The sequence below is a fragment of the Rhinatrema bivittatum genome, chromosome 3 (assembly GCF_901001135.1).
Source record: "Rhinatrema bivittatum chromosome 3, aRhiBiv1.1, whole genome shotgun sequence".
In the NCBI taxonomy this organism is placed as follows: Eukaryota; Metazoa; Chordata; class Amphibia; order Gymnophiona; family Rhinatrematidae; genus Rhinatrema; species Rhinatrema bivittatum.
This window is the reverse complement of record NC_042617.1, coordinates 447,220,914-447,242,922: the sequence shown is the minus strand read 5'-3', so window position 1 is coordinate 447,242,922 and position 22,009 is coordinate 447,220,914.

Sequence of the window (22,009 nt, the reverse complement as noted above, 5' to 3'; positions counted from 1 at the left end):
GGGATATCTGAAGAGTCATAGCCAGAGCCCTTGGTTTCCTTAGGCAGATTTTTCAAGATTCTGTAGAATCTATGTGACATTGCATAAATTTGAATTGATTTGCATGTTAAATTAATTCATATTTTACTTTGTAAAAATAAAGTTATTTTCTGATATTTCTTGTGTCGGGTTAATTTATTTGGATGGAATTTAGTTACCAGTACTGGGAAGAGAGAACAGGAATAGAGAGGGCACTTTAATACATTAACATGTTCACCCTCATACTCAGACATATACTTATTCTCACACACATGCTCCCTCTCCACTCTTTCACCCACATACTCAAACACATGCACATTCACTCGCTTCTCTCCCTTTTCCACACTCACACTCACTTTTCTGCCTCTCCTATCCATGGTTGCTCATTCTCTCTCCTCACCCCAAACCCACCAGGGATAGAAGCCTGCTCTTTCTCCAGGCCTTCAGGACTGACAGATCTCCTCTTCCTCCTTCCACAGTGTGGGTCTGACACTGCCCCTGTTTTCTATTCCCCCACAGGCTCCACACGATTCCTCTTCCTTCTCTGCTACATGGGCCTGATGCTGCCTCTGCTTCTTCTTCCTGCATGGGCCTAATGCTACTCCTCCTTTCTGTCTGCGTAGCTCAGGTGACTTTTTCTCCAGGAGCCCAGGGGGGTGGGGGGTCCAGGGGGGTCAGGCACTGCCTCTGGTGGGTGGGAGGCTGTTTGGATAAGGGGTATTTGGTTGGTGGGCAATTTGGAACAAACAATAAGGTTTTGGCAAGGGCGTAGGGCATTGCTGCACTATGAAAAATTGAGTTTTTTAAAATTTAACTTCTATGCTGCCTCAGAAGGGGGTGAGCAGGATTCTACTTAGACCCCCAGGGGGGTATTTTTTCACATTGTGAGGGGGGCGTTCCAGGTCTCAGGGACCTTTAAATGTCAACCCAAGAGTATCAGGATGCGCATTAGCATCCTGATGCTCCAGTGGAAAAACATCTACAACTCCTGATAAATAGATAAAATAACTCAGCTGCCCTTATTTTTGGCAAGCTGCATTATTTTATTTGCATAGAATTACCTATGCATTATCTGCTTTACATGCATTGAAAAATGTGTGCATACAAATGCATGCAAAACAACTAATTTTATAAGGAGTGGATCCGTAGGTTATATATCGTGCAATAACACTCAATAAACAGTGTTTTATAGGTGTTAATAGCTTATCACAGCTTAATAAATGAACCCCTTAGATTGTAATTCCCTCTGGGAAAAGGGAAATACCTATAGTACTTGAATGTAGTTTGCCTTGGGCTACCAGTAATAAGGCTTGAACGACATCCAAATAAAAATAAATTTAAAAACATACTGATAGACCTCTGCTTTGAAACTTGTTACCTCCTTCTCTGGGAAAAAAAATCAAAGCTTGGCTATTCAGCCAGGTCTTTACTGTAGATTCTGCAGCAGAGACACCAATCTACCTGACTTTCAGAACTCGGGCTATCCAGTCAGGCTGAATAACACAGGCCCGACTGGGGGTGATTGAAAACCACAAGGAAAAGCATCCAGCACCCCCTGCTTCCAAGTTAAAGGTTTTGTCTATGCATTAAGATCTACATATAAAAGAGCCAAATATGCCAATCGACAATTGCTGTTGATATATCAATCCAATGAAGTACAATCCCATTTGAATTACATTATGAGGTATTCTTACCAATCGGGACACATCATTAGGATTATCAAAAGGCATTGGTGAGTCCCTTCTCTTCACAGAGTATTTACTTGTTTTATTTTCACTAGGAATCGGAACGTTAAGGAACATGTTACTCAGGCAGACGTGAGAGATCCTGTTCATGAAGAGCCTCTTAAAATAGGTCATTTTAAATGTGGCACATGTTCTCATGTCAGGGTTCAACATGGACAGTTCCTAGTACCTCCAGACTACTGAGATCCAAGAGTCTCACTAATTGCACGTCCACATGGGTTGGTTATCTACATGCTTATCTACTCTTGATCTTTGATGTGTGTGGGTAGAATTAAATGGGAGATTAAAGTCTGTCTGAATAAACATCGTAGTAATGTGAATGACAAAAAGCCCAGTGCCCCTTTGGTCTCTCATAATGATAAAGATATGAACAACTCTTTTAATGATTATAAATGGTGTATCATTGTCCAGATTTTACCATCTTGGCCAGGAGGTGACAGAGATGCAAAACTGAATAAAAAGAGACATTTTGGATACATTCTCTTAATTCTGTTTAACCTAGGGGACTTAACAATGAAGTAGAATGGTACACCTTGATTTAATTCCCCTTTTTTGAGTGATATTCTTTGTTTAAGGAATAGTAGAATGATTTTTTTTTAACTGTGACCCAACTGACTTTGAATACGATACTCTTGGATTGGCTACTCGATAATCTCATGGACCATGTTGTGTCTAATCATGTGAGAAAATGTTTGTTCCTCTGATCGGTTGTTTAACATTTGATTAATGGTGCTGTTTCTCACGGTGACATCACTGTGAAGAAAAGAAGAGATTGATCTAGGCTTTGGAAGGTTTCCCCTGACTTAGGACTGGTTCCAAAACACAGTCCGTGATGGGTTCTGGGATGCAGTTGGGCCATAAGAATGTGTGGGATCTCGGAAAGCTATGATAATGGAAAGCTGTAACAAGATAAGTATCTCAAGGCAAGGGATGTGTGGCTCAAAAGATGAGACACTGTTCAACACACGAGTCCCCAATTGTATTTAATTACAAGCAACAGGAGAAACCTGCATCAAGGGGACCAGTAGACACTCATCGTCTGCAAGACAAAAGTTTTTATAAGTATTGAACAGTGGGCGGCAAACATACTATTTGATTCAAAAATGTAGTGCAAGGAGAGGAACATACCAGGTACAGGAATGCAAACACGTGTCAAAAGTATACTGAGCACAGAATACAGAAAAAAGGGAGGGAGGGGGATCGAATTGGAAGGGCGGGGGAAGGGAGAAGAGAAAAAAAGGGGGGAAGGGAAGAAAGAAGGGCGGGTGGGGTGGGGAAGTACAGGGGTGGAATGTGCGGGATGAATTGTATGTGCCAGCAATAAGGATCAAAGTAGAAAAACACTTTTATATTTTATGCAAATTGTATGTAAAAATGCATACCGGAAGGAAGGAAGAAAAGGAGGGGGGGAAGAGAAAGTAAATAAGGTGATATTGACAATCTTAAAGAGGAAAAAACTAAGCAGGGAGGAACCTAAACATAGGACAGGTAAACCTACCTTAAATACTACTTATGAATATAAAAGTTTGATCTCTCCTTTGTTTTCGGGTACTCTGTTGGATTTTTATATTCCGTCTTTTTAGTTTGCACTCTCAAGTTTTAAATGACCTGGGTTCAAAAAAGGTTTGGATAAGATCTTGGAGGAAAAGTCCATTAACGGCTGTTAATCAAGTTTAGTTAGGGAACAGCCACTGCTATTAATTGCATCAGTAGCATGGGATCTTCTTAGTGTTTGGGTAATTGCCAGGTACTTGTAGCCTGGATTGGCCACTGTTGGAAACAGGATGCTGGGCTTGATGGATCCTTGGTCTGACCCAGCATGGCAATTTCTTATGTTCTTATATTCTCCTTCTTTGGGTGCTTAAATAAGCGTTTGGTTTTTTTACCTTCAGTGGTTTTACTTCCTTGTGAAAGACTTTACTATACTAAAAAAGAGAGCCTTTTCTTTTTTAATACATTTGTCAGGCCGCGGTCTAATTTCCTTACATTTAAATATATCTATATGTTGTAAACATATATTTTTGATATCTGTATTTTCCAAGCTCTCCTCATAACGATCTTTCAGCCCTCTATCTTGTATAGTGATGGCAGTCCTCGCTCCTAGAGCTGACTGTTCAGTTTATATGTAAGTTATTTCTTTACAGTATTATTCTTTATAAAGTAATTTTAGCTTGAGTCTATCCTTTGTTCTGTTTCTTTCCGGTATCTTTAAAATTGGGCCGGGGTTCCTCTGCCTCCCCTCTCCCTTATGAGATTACTTAAGGTAGGTTTACCTGTCCCATGTTTAGGTTCCTCCCTACTCAGGTTTTTTTCCTCTTTAACATTGTCAATATCACTTTGTTATTTAGTTTCTCTTCCCCCCCCCCCCCCTCCTTTTCTTCCTTCCTTCCGGTATGCGTTTTTACATACAATTTGCATAAAATATAAAAGTGTTTTTCTACTTTGATCCTTATGGCCGGCACATACAATTCATCCGGCACATTCCACCCCTGTACTTCCCCACCCCACCCGCCCCTCTTTCTTCCCTTCCCCTAGATGCACATTCACAGGTTCTAGATTAGCACGAGGGATCATTGATTAAAGGTCTGCACGGATTTAATTCAGAGAAATTACAGGCTGTCTACCCCTAAAGAACTAAAAGTTACTTCAGACAGTCTTAATTAAGAGTTAAGTCTGTTTATCACCAGGCTAGCAAGCAGAGATTGAAAGGGCTGGTTGGCTTCTCTCTGTTAAAACATCAATATCTTTACTCCGCCATGCGCAAGTCTGGAAAGCTCAGCAGTCTGACGCTGGCATCTTATGTCAGCATCTCTTCGAACACCGAAGACCAGGTAGGGATGCTGATCCCAGGAGATGATATTGGTGGAATCCTTGGCTCCTTTGTTTCACTTACTTTTATAGCAAGTGAACAGGCATAGTCCATGCATATATGGACGAAGGCCAAGCACAGCTTTTGATGAAAAGATTCTCACTTTTTTATAAAAGTGAAGTGTTCATTTTTATATAGAAAACTGCATAGTCTCAAAATGACATTATTTATTTACTTATAAAATATATTTGGCAGTTTGCAGCAATGCAATTCAATATGGATAGAGTCCTCCAATTGCTGTTAAGCTAAAGGTAGACAGTCTGGTAGCAGGCATGCTTTTGCAATGTCTGCATTTCTCAGTTCTGTCCCATGTAACAGGGTATCCATAATACTTTGCTGCCCTTTCTTCCATCTTGTTTGGAACAGAGAGAACAAGCTCCTTTAAGATATGCTCAGAAAATTGAGGCCTGAATTGTCCCTATGTCTGGAATCTGATTGAACACCCATACTGTGAACAGCCAATTTGGGCTTTAAGACAACACCAGGGATGGAAGGAAACACAATAAGAGAGCTAAATTCCTGAGAAATCCAAATTAACTCTGATTTTGTAAAGTTAAGTTTTTAACATAGGCAATTGTAGCCAACTTTTCATGCCTTGGAGACAAGAATTCATTTTTGTGACTGCTGCACCCTCCTTCTCGCCAACACTCACAAACAGCTGAACATTATCAGTGACTATATGACATTTAACATCAAAGCGATGAATAACCTCGATCAACAGAGCCATTTAAGTGTTGAACAGGACCAGGGATAAAATAGAACCTTGGGGGAACACCACATGAGATAGAAAAATCCAATGAGCATTTGTGTCCCACCTAATCAATAGGAGAATGCAATAACTTGGACAGATTTAAATTTTTTCTTAACTCTTGATGCAACAAGTTAATCCTATGCTAATGCATTGGGAGTTAAAAAAAAAAAAAAAAAAAAAAAAAAAAGGGTGCAGACTGGAAAATATGCATTGAGACATTGAGGCTGAACGAACATTTTAAACCTGGACACTGTTCCTTTAAGAGCAGAGGGAAAGAAAGCTAGGTAGAGAATGCAACAAGCTGGGTAGAGAGTGCATTATACATAAGAAAATAAGAACATAAGAAATTGCCATGCTGGGTCAGACCAAGGGTCCATCAAGCCCAGCATCCTGTTTCCAACAGAGGCCAAACCAGGCCACAAGAACCTGGCAATTACCCAAACACCAAGAAGATCCCATGCTACTGATGCAATTATTAGCAGTGGCTATGGCTATGGCTATTCCCTAACTAAACGATTAATAGCAGTTAATGGACTTCTCCTCCAAGAACTTATCCAAACCTTTTTTTGAACCAAGCTACACTAACTGCACTAACCACATCCTCTGGCAACAAATTCTCTGATTAGTCTTAAATGTGCTACTTGCTGACTTCATGGAATGCCCCCTAGTCCTTCTATTATCTGAAAGTGTAAATAACTGATTCACATCTACTCATTCAAGACCTCTCATGATCTTAAAGACTTCTATCATATCCCCCCTCAGCCGTCTCTTCTCCAAGCTGAACAGCCCTAACCTCTTCAGCCTTTCCTCATAGGGGATCTGTTCCATCCCCTTTATCATTTTTGTTGCTCTTCTCTGTACCTTCTCCATTGCAACTATATCTTTTTTGAGATGCGGCGACCACAATTGTACACAGTATTCAAGGTGCGATCTCACCATGGAGCGATACAGAGGCATTATGACATTTTCCGTTTTATTAGCCATTCCCTTCCTAATAATTCCTAACATATTTCTGTTTGCTTTTTTGACTGCCGCAGCACAATGAGCTGACGATTTTAAAGTATTATCCACTATGATGCCTAGATCTTTTTCCTGGGTGGTAGTTCCTAATATGGAACCTAACATTGTGTAACTACAGCAAGGGTTATTTTTACCTATGTGCAACACCTTGCACTTATCCACATTAAATTTCATCTGCCATTTGGATGCCCAATCTTCTAGTCTTGCAAGATCCTCCTGTAATGTATCACAATCTGCTTGTGATTTAACCACTGTGAATAATTTTGTATCGTCTGCAAATTTGATAACCTCACTCATCATATTCCTTTCTAGAATATTTATATATATATTGAAAAGCACCGGTCCAAGTACAGAACTCTGAGGCACTCCACTGTTTACCCTTTTCCTCTGAGACAATTGACCATTTAATCCTACTCTCTGTTTCCTGTCTTTTAACCAGTTTATAATCCACAAAAGGACATCGCCTCCTATCCCATGAATCTTGTATCTTTCATTGATCCAAACAGCTGAAAATCTTCAGTGATGTCAACTTTTGTGTTCGTACCTCCTACTGTGTATGTACCCCTCACTCCCACCCCATATCCCACACCAAGTTTAAAGTGCCCTCTCTTACAGTGTTATAAATGGAGACTTTAGAGAGTGACATATTGATTTCTTTACTTGCCCTGGGGTGAGAGAAAATTGAATTTTCTATGCAAAGACTATGTTTTAAACCATTTTACCAGTGTTGGAGGGATTTTCCTGCCCACATAAGGATCCCCTGTCCACCTGGGAGCTTTACTTTTCCATGCCATGGGGGGTGGATGTTTCTCTGACCTTGGTATAGAAGAACCAAGCATAGAAAGAGAGAAAGCGACTGTAATACTAAAAGAAATTCTGTGGTGTTGAGGCTTAAGTTTTATCGTGCCATATTTCACCAGTGTTTCCAACGGTAAAGACTTTAATTTTGGGATACTAAACCAGTGACTCCAGATTATTTCTTTGGCACCTACAGCGCACAGTGAGGACAAGTACCCCTATCCCAGGGACGATAGAAGGAAAGTCACCCTTAGCATTCAGGGCCCTGAAAGTTGACTCTTTCCCCCCATAAAAATGATTCACACCCTGGGGAAGAGACAATGAACAGAGAACTAGCCAGAGGTATAGCAGCCCCTAAGAGACGAAATTTGTTTATGGCCCTACCGTAGTATAGAAAACTTCCGAGGCGGGGCTACACTGGAATGAGAAGATGACAATCTGATATGAAGGGGTTCCACAAGGACAGGACCAACTGTGGAGGGTGATGCATTACCACATAATAAGTACTTACATTTAGATGTGTTTCAAGTGTTCACATGGTACTGTCTTCTTCAGCATTTTATACCAGGTTTACAACCCAGTGGTCTTTCCATGCCACCTGGCAGGGCTGCAGGGGCCCAGATGGCAACTGAAGTTCCCACATGGAGCCTCTCATCACTTTTCCATCTAATGCTCAAGCACAGAGCAGCTGGAGCCCACCCACACTGCTCCCAACATCTGTACTGGATCTTCCTGTATAAGAGGCTGTGCGAAAGAGTCTGTTTTTCAGGATATCCATAATGAATTTTCATCAGATGTATTTGCTTATATTTGGCCTAAGATCAAGGCTTGTTTGCATAGTTTAGTTACTAGGTAAACCCAACTGGCCTGCGGCCCGCGACAAAAACTGGGAAATCCCTGCAGTATGTAATTCGTTGTAAAGAACCCTGGTGTAGATCATTATAGCCATGCTGAAATAAATAAAATTAACCAACAAAGGAACATCTGGAACTATCACTGGTGCCAGAAAGTGAGCAGTGAATTGTCTTGTCTTCCTGCTGCCCTGTTCCCATCATACCATTTCCCCTGCTAATTTCAGGCAGGTTACCAATTGCCTTCACTTTTTCAGAACAGGTTGGTTCAGTCAAGGTTTTACCCCACTGCCTGCAGAGCCCCGTAGTTCTGATGTTGCTATTGATGTCCCTGAGAAAAGCCAGACTGCAAATCCCTGCAGGCAGAGGTGGTAGAACCAGGTCTGGGTCAGAATGTCCTGATCCCGCGTTCCAGTTTGCCTTTCTGATCCTGTGTTCCAGTTTGCCTTTCTGATCCTGCCTTCCAGCCTCATCTTCCTGATCCTGTGTTCCAGTTTGCCTCCTGATCCTGCTATCCAGTTTGCCTTCCTGATCCTGCTTTCCAATTTGCCTCCTGATCCTGCGTTCCAGTTTGCCTTCCTGATCCTGCCTTCCAGCCTCGTCTTCCTGATCCTGTGTTCCAGTTTGCCTTCCTGATCCTGTGTTCCTGTCCCGGCTCCGTTCCTGCTCCTGTCCTCGGACTGACTCCCTGGTTTTGACTCCTGCCTGGTACTTCGCCTCTGCTTGATCGCTGCCTGTCTCATCATCCTGCCTGTTTCCTGCCTGCCCTGATCTCTGGCCTGTTCCTGGTATTGCCTGTCCGCCGCCTGCCTTGACCCTGCCTGCTTGACGCCGCCTTGCCTTCTTCCTGGACTCTTCAACGTGAGAGACCCGCATCTAAGTCCTGCCAGCCCCGGCACCCAAGGGCTCAACCTGAGGGGAACGTGAGCTGGTAAAGGTGAAGCTCCAGTTGGGTCTTCTCCACCTGTACCACCTCCCAATGACAAAGACCACTGGGAGCTTCCCTTGGTGGTGGTACCAACCTCGTCTCGGCTCAAGGGTCCACAAACGCAATAGTATAGACTTGACGAATTGATGTTACCCAGTAACCTGACACTATCCAGCGAAGCATTTACATTTTGAAATTTCCAGACTTTGAGATTAGGCTTGACACTCCAAAATGCCTGCACAGAAATGAGCTCATCCCGAGTCCCTGTGTACATACCTGCCTAGTTTTCTCAATCTACTTATACATATATCTCCTCTTTTCACTCCACATTTCCTCTGCTCCACTGTTGTTTGAACATTTCCACAGCACTACAGGCCAGAAGGACTCAAAGGGTTTCTCCCATTTTGTGCCAATGGGAATAGCCTTTGCACTCCTTATCATTAAATCTCTGGTGCCATCATAATGAAACATACTGGCCCATAACTGAGGGCTTAGGGTCTCCGCCTTCTCCAGGTCAACCTGGAGCAGCTGATCCAGTTTGGGCTTTGCCACACATTGCATGCACAGAGATGTAGTCCTGACACAGAAGAACTACATTTCTCTGCATGCAATTCGGCAAAACTTGGACAGGATCATCCTCTCTGAGTTGACCTGAGTGAGATGGCAATCCTCTGACATCATTACTTGTTTTTCTGCATTGATTTTTCATGAAACACAATAGATGCCACCAGCTATGCAACTGTGTTTTCTCCTTTGGGAATTGGTGGTGTGATTTGATAATTTATTTCATATTTAAAATGTAATTTTACAACAGTAGGACCCAAAAAACAAAGCGGTGGCCGATCCAGTGAGCTGTGTAACAGTGACGACAATAGGAATCGGATAAAAACAAGCCCTTTATTAAAACGCCCGACTCTGGCCGAGTTTCGCTCCCTTGCACAGAGCTGCCTCAGGGGCAAATTTCATTCAACCAGGACTTGAAATAGTCAGTAGAAGATATCGCATTGATAATCAGCGTTGATGATTTCACACCAAAACAAATGTGTTTTCTCTAATTCACATAGCGATGCTATGTGATGCCGGCAATGAAGTGAAAAGCGTTCAATATATATCAAATCCAAAATAACGAGCAGTCTTTCAACCTTTCAACAGGTAGATAGAAATATATTGTAAAGCTGCTGTAAATGTCTTTGAATGCTGTGGCCTTATGCGTGTGCACTTGAGAAAATTACTGGGATCCTAAATCTTATCCTTCTGCAGTAAATATGGGGGTGAGGATTCCAAATTCTATGTGTGGCACCCCTATGGGTTGACCACTAGATGCCACCTAATCCCTGTAGAAAATCAACTACTTAGAGCGAATACCATTTTACAGTTCCTCCTATATTTATTTATTTATTTTATTTATTTAAAAGTGTTTGTATACCGTCTTTACAAACAGTATTTAATCAAAACGGTTTACATAACTAAATAAAAAACAAATGTAAATAAAGATTTAAATTTAAAAGAACATAAAGATTATCAAATTATAAAAGCTCAAAATTACAAAAATATATAATAAAAATAAAAATCTAAAACAATGAATAGTTTACATAAAAAATAAATCAATATATAATAATGTTGTGCCCTGTGTGATGGAGAAGTAGTTATGTTATTTAGTGTGTGATATATGGAAAGCAGATTGAAATAAATGTGTTTTTAGGGATTTTTTGAAGTGTTTGGAGTTGGATATGGATCTTAAAGAGTCTGGTAATGCGTTCCATAAGATTGGTCCAATGACAGAGAATGATCTTTTTCTGGTGATGTCAAGAAGGGCCTGTCGTGGTGATGGGATGTCTAAGAGGTTTTTGTCCAGTGATCTTAGATGTCTGGTGGGTTTGTAAATCCGGAGAATGGAACATAAGGTAATTGAATTAGGAGTGTAGATGAGAGAGTGTATAATGGACAGGATCTTGAATTGTATTCTGTATTTAATTGGTAACCAATGTAATGATTGAAGTATCGGAGTGATGTGATTTTTTATGGAAGAGTTTGTTAAGATACGTGCTGCTGCGTTTTGGATCAGTTGAAGTGAGTGAAGTGTGTTATCTGGGAGACCTATATAAAGAGAATTACAGTAGTCAAGCCCAGAAAAGATGAGTGATTGAAGTATAGTCCGGAAATCGTGAAAGAAAAGTAGAGGACAAAGCCGTTTCAAGAGTTGAAGCTTATAAAATGAATTTCTGGTAATTATGGATATGTGTTGTTTTAATGAAAGATCTGAATTAATGGTTATACCTAAATTTTTTGCAGATTTGGAGATGGGTGGGTGGACCCTGCTATACCTAGGTGACTAGGGCGAGATTCACTGGGAGTAAGAGGAAGGAGGTTGAGGGGAGAGGAGCCATACTGACGTGGGTCCCTTTCCTTTGGGTGAGGCCTACAGCTTCCCCACACATATCTTTAAGGAAAATCACCTGCCTGTGCATTCCCTGCCAGGTTAGGTGATAATATAGAGAGATCAAGAGAATTTACTACGGATTTGGATTGTGTTAAAAACTAGTTTGCCAGGGTTACAATTGGAGCTCTGAGGAAAGATTATCCCCCCTGGATCCAGAAGCCAGGTCGCCAAACCCTGTTAGTGCCTAAGCTAATGAAGGGCTGCAGGGAGAGTGACCGCAGGAGATATTATAATAGTTAGGGAAATACCCTATTATTGGAAGGGGGGAAGTGTTGTTTACCTGTCTTTCATTCGGAAAGACTTAAGGCCTTCCTTTCTGGGAGGCTCAAAGAAGAAGAACTACAAATAAGATACCAAGGAGATTCAGTGAAGACCCCACGCAGGATCTTGAAAAGGGACGCAAGCGCAGGTTGGGTTATTGTGCGAAGTCCGCTGGATCCAGGTAGGACTCTGAAAATTCAAAGGGGAATCTGCCCCAGCCTGGGACCCTTCAGGAGTAGGGGACCACTAATCTCTCAGTCAAAGGGAGTTAGAGATTCCCCAGGAACCTGAAGTCCAGCACTTATACAGAGACAGAGAAAGGACATTCATTGTACAGACATTGACACTAGCTTTTCATTAAATCAGTAAAGTTAATTTTGAACACCCAATCCTGTGTCCTGCACTTATTACCCTGATCAGCCTTCAAATTACATTAACCAGCTGCACACCAGAAAGAAAGTCACTCCACTGCCTGGGCCACAAGCATCTGCCTTCCCCCATAGAAAGAACTCACCCCTGGGGTAATACAAATGGAGGGGACCTGTGGCAAAGGAAAAACAGCCCCGAACAATCTACATTCTTTTATGTGCCCTTAGAGAAGATGCCCCTAAGAAGAAAAGGGTTACATATGTCATGCAGGAAAATGTGTAATTTGCTAATCTGGCATGTGTACAGCAGACATCACAGCACTGGACATACAGAAATGAAGCCTGTATGGAAAAGCTGCATTATTGCATGTAAATATGACAGATGTGCCCTGCTATTTATTATATAACATACTACATATTGAGGAACAGCAGAAATTAGAATATGCAAGAAATATAATGGGATAGGATTTTGTGATGAATTTTGCTGTGCATGGCTTCTTTCACATACTGTCTTAAAATCTTTACAGTTACCAGATTGGGATACATAACAATGGAAAGAACTAAGCATAGAGGGCTGCCAGTTTTTGCACTCTATATATTAGATCAGAAGAGGAAGAGACCTTTGCTTAAGGATAGTGTTCTAAAGACAGACATGGAGCTAATTGTAAACAGACAGAGAAGCCAAGGGAAAAACCTGAATCTCTTAGGCCAGGCCTGTCAAACTCAAAATAGGTTGGGGCCAATTCTTAAATCTGACTGTTTGAGCAATAGGGCAGTGCCAAGGGCCCACTCTCCCCTAGCCTCAGATGCGTGATCAGGGGCCAATGACCCTTATTGCCCAGGGGCCCAAATCAGTGTCAGTCCACCCCTTATCCAACTGTAAGACCGGGGCCTCATCATCAGCGGGCAGCCTACATGAACCTCTCTCTTCTCTTCTTCCCTCTGCCCAGAATCCTGCTCCTGCCCCTTCCCTCTTCCACCTCAGCCCATGATTCTCTCCCTCTGGCCAGCAGCAGGAGGAGAGCAGTGCCTCACATCTGCATCTGCTTTCTCCTCCACTGGCTTCATTCTGAGGTTTGACGTTGCAGTGCCAGTAGGTCCTGCAGGCCTATGGGGCACTGCACACTTGAAGCACAGATTGAGCACAGCTGGCAAAGGAGGTAGACACAGGTGTGAAGCATCACTCTCCTCCTGCCAGCTGGACAGAGGGGGAGAGGATCGTGCTGTTGTTGGGTGGGGGGGGGGGGCAGGGGTCAACTTTGTTGGTTGGTTCTTCAAAATGGTCATGCAGATGGTGAAGTAGTTTAGTATAATGGCAGTGTGAGTATCCATTATCCATTCTCTTCTATCTGACTGGACCAGGGGGACTTCCCTCCATGAACTCTGATCCCATGCCTCATCCCAGTGCTGGCTCAATAAGGATAAATGACCCCATGTTTCAAATGTCCGAAACAGTTAACTTTATTTTGTGGATGAACCCAGCCAGCCACTATGTACATGGATGTAAAGCAGGTTATATTTTTGAATCACTGAATATATCAGAATTTCATGAGCTTCTAAACAGTCAGAATCACATGAAACAGAAATGAAGTTTTGGGAACATAATAATTAAATTTCTCCACCTCCCTCTCTTTCCCCCACATAATTCCTTCTCACCCTGGGCCAACCATAAAGGTTAGTCTGAACTCTCAGCTTCCCTCAAGTTGTGCCTCAAATCCCAACCTTGTGGAAGGAATGAGGTTCACTTAGCACACCCATATCAAAATTCACATCCAAATGGGATCAAATGTAACTCCTGTTTACATAAGTCATTCACATCCTGTAGTTTTTGACCTCTCTTATGCTTTCCACACTACCTTTCTCCTGTTGCTGCTGCAAGAGAAGCAGTCTGGAGCAAAGTCCCTGTTGCTGGTGTGGAAAAAGCGGCCTGGAGCAAGGTCTCTAGTCAGGGTCGGTGCAAGTGGATTGGGCGCCCTAGGCACCTTCAGCCTTGTGCCGCCCCCCCCCCCCCCCCCCCCGTCACCGCCCCGACTCTCCCCACCCTCCCAACTCCCCCCCCCCCCAAAAGAAAACTCACAAATCACCTGGTGGTCCAGTGGGGGATCTGGGAGCCATCTGCTGCCCCCGGGTCGTCGGCTGCCACTAATCAAAATGGCGCCAGTGGCCTTCAGCCCCTACCTTGTGACAGGGGCTACCGGTGCCATTGGTTGGCAGATCGCTCCCAGGCCCTCCGCTGGACCACCAGGGGGGGCGTCGGGAGGGTGGCACTGAGGGTGGGGCGGGCCTGGCAGAATTTTGAAAGGGCAATTTTTGCCCTTTCAAAATTCTGCCGCTGCGCCCCCTAAGTCTCGGCGACCTAGGCACAGGCCTAGCTCGCCTAGTGGATCCTCCGGCCCTGTCTCTAGTGCTGCTACCTGAAAAGCAGCCTGGACCAAAGTCTCTGGTGCTGCTATGAGGGAAGAAGCCTGGAACAATGTCTTTGGTGGTGCTGCTACCTACAGGAGAAGAAGCCTGGCGAAGAATCTTTGAATCTGCTGAGGGCGCAGTCTGGGGTACAGTCTTTGAATTCACTGTGAACACTGAGACAGGGGAGTACAGGAGGGCGCCCACTAAGGAAGAGCAGGCTGCAGAGTACAGAAAAGTGCCCACAAGACAAGGAACAAGAAGTTCACCAAAGGACAAACTAATAAGTAGACAAGAGCAAGACTAAGCAAAGCACAGGGCAAGAGAAGGATAGGGCAAATGACATCAAAGACCAGAATAAGATCAAACAGGAAGGAACCATACACACACAAGAACCAAGAAGGCCAATACTAGGACCAAGCATCAGGATGCAACATACACACACACACACACACACACACACACACACACACACACAAGGACCAAGAAGGCCAATACTGTTAATTTTTTATTCTCAGTTTTTTTAACACAGTTCCTATCAATTTCTCTCTCCCCTAGCACTTCACTACCTTTCTCCTTCCCGCAACTTCTGCGCTTACTGTCACCTGACCCCCATCCTCTCCTTTTTCCTTCACTGCTCCACCTCCCCCCTCCCTGTTATTTGTAATTTCCTCTTCCTCCTTTACAATGTTGATTGTGAACCGGCATGATATGTCCTATGAATGTCGGTATATTTTAAAAGCATTTAAATAAATAAATAAATAAATAAATAAATAAATACTAGGACCAAGCATCAGGATACAACATACACACACACACACAAGGACCAAGAAGGCCAATACTAGGACCAAGCATCAGGATACAACATACACACACACACACACACAAGGACCAAGAAGGCCAATACTAGGACCAAGCATCAGGATACAACATACACACACACACAAGGACCAAGAAGGCCAATACTAGGACCAAGCATCAGGATACAACATACACACACACACACACAAGGACCAAGAAGGCCAATACTAGGACCAAGCATCAGGATACAACATACACACACACACAAGGACCAAGAAGGCCAATACTAGGACCAAGCATCAGGATACAACATACACACACACACAAGAACCAAGAAGACCAATACTAGGACCAAGCATCAGGATACAACATACACACACACACACACACAAGGACCAAGAAGGCCAATACTAGGACCAAGCATCAGGAAACAACATACACACACACACACACACAAGGACCAAGAAGGCCAATAGAAGGCCACACAAGAAATAGTAGTAATAACCAGAAACCTAGGCAAAGCACTAGAGTGACCACGGAAAGGAGTAAGGGAGACTCCAAGATGAAGCATGAAGCTGTCAGTGAGGAAGGCTTTTAAGACATGGCAGTGCTGCCTCATGTGCCTTCGACTCACATGAGGCAGCACTGCCATGTCTTAAAAGCACGTGAGGCAGCACTGCCCAGTTCAGACTGTGGCCCACTGAGGGCCCCTGCAGGCAGAAAGGCCACACAGCAGCCAGGATGTTTACACATCTATAATCACCTCAATAAATATAATCCAAATTGCTCTGTGTCTGTCATTTTTTTTTAGTTTCTTCGCAGGGATGTCTCCTTTCTTCCTGTGATTGGAATATAGGCTGCCCAGGGTGCAATAGAAATGGGTCTCCTATCCCTCACAAATCTCTCCTTCCAAGCACCTGTGATCCACAGATTGTCTCCAAAATATTCCAGTCTTTCCTTTCCTATTTCTCCTTGGCAGAAGGACAGGAGGCACTGTGGATTAATCAGGAAAGAGAGATTGAAACATCCTTCTATACTGGTGTGATGTGCAAACCTCCTTTGCAGGCAGAAGAAATGGATAGAGATGTAATGGATTATATTCACAAGGTTACTATGAAAGGGTAACCTATGTAAGTATGAGAGGTGCTGTCGCTATGTGATATAAATCCATTGAATGTTGATTGGAGCATCCTGGATGCAGTGTCTTCTAGAAGCAGGGATAGCCTGGATTCTCTGCAGGGATAACTGTTTTGTCAATTGGCAACGGAACCCACATGGGAGGCAGTGATACTGGACCTGGTGCTTATCAATGGAGACTGTGTTTCTGACATCATAACGGATAATCGTCTGGGATCCAGTAATCACTGGATGGTGTGGTTCAGTATTAGAGCATCGGTGATGGTACATTCTAAGGAGAAGAAAACTAGCTTTGTTAAAATGGGTGAGTACTGCTAGGAGTCATTAGATGGATGATAAATCTAAGGAAAGTAGAAAAGCAGAGAGCAAAACTTAGAGATATTGTAAGGGCAACTAACCTTTTTGTTAGGAAAGTAATGAAAGGTAAGAAGAAAAAAAAGGTGCTATGGTTTTCAAAAGTAGCTGTAAAAGTAGGAAAAACAGATTGGCGTCCATAAACTATAAGAGTTGGCAGAAAGAGGAAGACAGACAACAGTATCTGGAAAAGATAAGAGCAACTGGGAAAGTAGGCAGAAGAGCAAAGATGCAAATGTAAGACAAAATGGCAAATACAATAAAATGGGAGGAGTATAAGATTTTTTTTAGATATGATACTAATAGGGGGAAGTGCAAAAGTGGCATTGTGAGACTCAAAGGTGAAGGGGAGGAATACATAGAGGCTGATGAGGAAAAAGCAGAATAGCTTAACAAATATTTCTGTTCAGTGTTCATTAAGGAAGGGCCACATGTAGGATCACAAAAACCAGACACAAATAGCATTGGACGTGAAGTAAACCTCAAATAACTTTCAGAAAAGTGTATTCATGAGAAGCTAGCTAAACTAAAAGTAGATAAAGCAATGGGGCCAGACAGGATACACCTGAGAGTATTAAGAGAAATTAGAAAAGCTCTGGCTGGTCTTCTGGCTGACCTTTTCAATGCTTCTTTAGAGTCAGGAGTTGTTACGGAAGATTGGAGTCAGGCAGATGCGGTTCCTCTTCACAAAAGTGGGAGTAAGGAGGAGGCTGGGAGCTACAGGCTAGTTATTCTGACCTCTGTAGTGAGTAAATTATTGGGATTGCTGCTAAAACAGAGGATAGTGCAGTTTCTGGAATCCAATGGATTATAAGATCTGAGGCAGCATGATTTTATCAGAAGTAGGTCTTGTCAGACAAATCCAATCAATTTCTTTGACTGGGTGACCACAGACTTGGCACAGGGGAGCGCTAGATGTAGTGTACTTGGACTTCAGTAAGGCCTTGTCATGGCCTGCTCTGCTGGGGACAGAGAGAAGGTACTGTGTTTAGGCAGGGTCATACTTTGGAAAGGCTGGGTGGTTCGGAGCTGATGTCTTCTGACTGAGGCAGCTGCCATTTTTTACAGGTTGAGCCCTTGGGTGCAGGAGGCCACCAGATGGAAGCAGGAACCAGGAAGGACCTGAAGACCAAAACCAGAGCAGGGACCAAAAATGTAGCCGAGGACAAGGACCTGAGAAGGAACCAAAAGTGAAGCTGTTGACCAGGACCGAAGCAGGACCTAGGTTTGCAGCTGAGGACCAGAACTGGAGCAGGAAACAAAAGTGAAGCTGAAGCCCAATACTGTAGCAGGAGCCAGGAAGAGCAGAGAAAAATGGCCTGCAACAGAATATCATGGAGGAAACTCTCTGCGGAATGCTGGACCAGCAAAGGTGTGTCAGGCTAGAGCTCCTTATATACGGCTCTCTGTTTGGGACATGCATAAAGCTAGTCTAATAGGGAGCCTCCGAAGGTGGGTCTCCCTAACTTTTCTTCATTTAATGGCTATTTTTAAAAGGAACGTGCATGCACCCATAAATGTGTGTATCGGTGTGTGAACAGAGATACACTGTGATTTTATTTCGTGCACGCAAGTACGTGCGTATCATTTAAAATCCCCTTGCCATGCGTATGTGTGCCCATAATCTTAAGAGGCGGCTCAAGTAAATGACTCGCATGTATTTCCACTAGGGCTTTAGTTGCTTTTACACGCGAATGCAGGTGGATTTTAAAACATGCTCGCGCGAATGAAAAATCAGTTTTTCCAATTAGTTTACCCAGTTTGTTCAGTTGATGTTGAGGTCTTCAAAACCCCTCTGGTTCTTCATCCTGTAAACCCCCCCACTTGACCCCAAACCTTCAAGCTGTGCTGAAAACCCTAAAACTCGAGATCTCTAGACTTGCTCCTCATCAGGACCTGCAGCAAAGTTACGCAGATTACACACGGACACGCGCCATGGTCAGTTTTTTGAAAATTCGGAGTTACGCACGTAAGTCTTAGCCCCACCCAGGAATGCCCATGCCCTGCCCATTCCCGCCCCTTTTCCACCCCCTTATTCTTCCCACGTGCATGGATATGTACACGCATATTTCGTGGATTCTTAAAATTCACATTGCTCGCCCGTGGCTCACATATGCGTGTATGTAGCTATTTTTGTACGAGCAACACTTTAAAAATCTCTCTCTTAGTATTTTCTGCATAACTAGTACGGTGACTTGATGGCACCATTTTTGATTGAGCGAGCAGCCAGCCTGGAGCCTAGGAGGTGCTCCAGGCCCTACTAGACCACCAGGTATGCCTGGGTGGGTGGGCTAGGGTGGGCCAGGGGTTTGGGGGGTTGTGGGTTGGCAGGCTGCTACTATAGAAAATGGCCTATTTGGATCAGGAGGTTGCCTTTTTTAGGAAGTGGGGGATTGAGTAGCCGGGCGGAGGGGGGGGAGGGGAATCACCGCATGACATTAAATTAATTTTACTCAACATTTTCCACTTGTGAGCACCCTCTAGAGAAAGAGGGAGGTGGGTAGGGGTCTCTGATGACCCTTGAGGTTGCTTTTGCACATTGAGAAGGGTCTTCAAGGCCATTGTGGCCCTTTAAGAGATGGCAGCCTTAGGCAAAGAGGGCCATCATCACACGATTTTTGAGTAAGATCCCCACGATATTTTTTTCTTGCAGAATTTTTCCACGAGGGAAATTATCGCGTGGTAAAACCACAGCTTTGGAACCCCCACCCCCCCATGGTATTTTTTTCCCTCTGCAGAAACAAACCGGAGCTTAGTAAATGGCTCCCAAAGTTTATTTGCATTTGACAGCTTCATATTGCTTTTTAAATTGAGTCCTTTAGGGCACAACTCACACACACACTGCTTTTTTGACAAGTTATTCCTGTGGGTATTTTTCCAGAAGTTGGAAAATTATGCAGAGCAAACCGTCTTGCAAACCTTTTGCCCTGTCTTTCAAATCTGTACTTTGTAGCCCACCAGCCAAACAGGTCTCACAAGCAACCAGTATGAAAAGTAAATGACAGCAGACTCAGGTACGTATGTCTAAAGCTTTGACTCACACCTAAATGTGTTTCCTTCTCAGTGCACAGTGTCAGTCATTCTTTGCGATATAATCAGGCACACCCTTCCAAATTACTTTTTTTTCTGTGTAATCAGCTAAACTTAATTCCCAGGGAACCCAGGAGATGAATTAGCTGTCCTACTTATGACATTATTATATAAGAGTTTCATACCCTGCTGGTGCAGGTTGACCTCATTTTAATTCTGTAATATCATAATAGGGAACAATTTATTTAACCGTGGATTCCATTTCGTTTTCGCATGCATGGGGATTCCATTTCATTTTTTTGCCGAGGAGAAAAGACACTTTCTGTGCGAACTTGCACCATATGGGATATATGATTCATGCACCACCTTGGTAACATAATGTAGTGTGAGAAATACACATTTCGCAGCACATGAAGAATTTTCGCAATAACTGTGTGTGACAGATCCCTGCACGATCAAAGATCATCAGGTTACTTACAAGAGAACTGCCCTATGTTTTTCTAGCACTGTCTTTGTGTTGGCTAGCTTCCCTGTGTTCCTCGTTCACACATTTTATCGTAGGCTTGCCCCACAGTTTCATCACACCTCTGTGATGTTAGGCGCTCTGAAATGGCATCTCCTCCCTAGCAGGACTTGTGGGTAGAATCTGGGGATACTGCAGTGATAGGCCCCACAGAAGGGGACTGATTCACCTTTTCTGCTTTTGTTTTGTAATCCTCCTTTTATGACCCCCGATTCTGAGCTTAAGGTGATTTTGGTAGGGTTTGGTCCAAGCTATTCTACTTGCCCCACAGAAACTTCAACTAAGCCGATATACGTTTTCTTCTTAAAATTATTTAGCTAGTGGCAAGGAAGCAGGCTATCACACTGCCCTGCATAAGGCCTGGTTTTAGGCATGTGCAGAGAACAGTATGTGCTGCATACAGTACGAGCCAGTGCAGTCCAGGTGTGCTGTGGAGCTGAGTTCCTTCATTTTTGACAGTGTTACTTTTCTGCACCATTCACTCACCAGGTCAGGCCTACATCAGTTTGCATGGAGGATGGTCCCATGGAGTGATTCTGGAGGAAATTGAAACAAGGAATCAGCAGAAGAAAAAAGAGAAAGTAACTTCAGTCTCTCTCTCTCTCTCTTTTCACTGCACTCAGCTGACCTTTCCTGAGGCAGTATTTGCAGCAGTTCCTAGTCAGCAGAAGATGAGAGATAGTTAGATCCATGGTGGGAGTGGCTGTTGAAAAATAGTTTGGTGCAGAACTACAAGTTCTTCACTGTGTCTAGTGGGAAATATGGGAGTATGCTGGGTAACTGGTACAGTCTGTTATCAAAGTGATGCCTATGGCGGTGGTGGTGGGGCGTGACTGTACATGTGGCATTGCTTTTGGGTATTCCCTGCTTGTCAATCCATTTAGCAGCATTTATCGTAATCCTGAAGGAAAGCAGGTCATTGAATGCTTTTGCTCCCTATGCATTCTCCTCACCAAGATGACTGTTATAGCTGGTTTTGCTAACTGGTTGAAAAGCCAATATCAGTTGAGCTTAACCTTCTTCAAGCTATCCAAGACTGTGCTGTGATCATGGGGAAAACTAAGAAGGTTTATCAGATAGCCATATTTCCTTGTATTGTGAATCCTAACCACTCCTAATTGCGGACTGGGTAGTATTTGAGTATGTTTAATTATCGTTATGGTAGTATTGTTTTCTTGATTATGTATTTTTATTGATGCTTTGTTTCTGTACAAAAGGTTTCTTAATTTGTTATAACTTTAAAAATGAAAAAAAAAAATCCTGTTGAACTTCAGGCAATTCTGTTCTTCAGATAAACAATATTCCTTCTGGACCCCTAGAAGACAATTGATATGAATCTCTGTATCAGGATCACCACTTATCAGCTAGAGTCTCACAAGTTCTGAATACCCACTAATACAATTATGATCTGGGAGCTCATCCAGCTTACATTTAAATATGCTTAGTAAAGGAGCTAGAACTGTCTCATGTGGCAGTACAGGCCATAATTTAGCTACTCTCAGAGCTAGTATGTGAATTCCCACGATTTCTTGCCATCTCTCAGACTATGAGAAGATGCATAAAAAATAAGATGAGAAAGAAAGCACCAACAGCAAACAAGCAAAATACCAAGGCTGATTTGTTACTATCACATTGTATTCATTGTTTATGTAGATAATGCAGTAGCAGCAGAGAGATTTTGCTGTAACCAAAGAAAATGGACACTGTGGTGA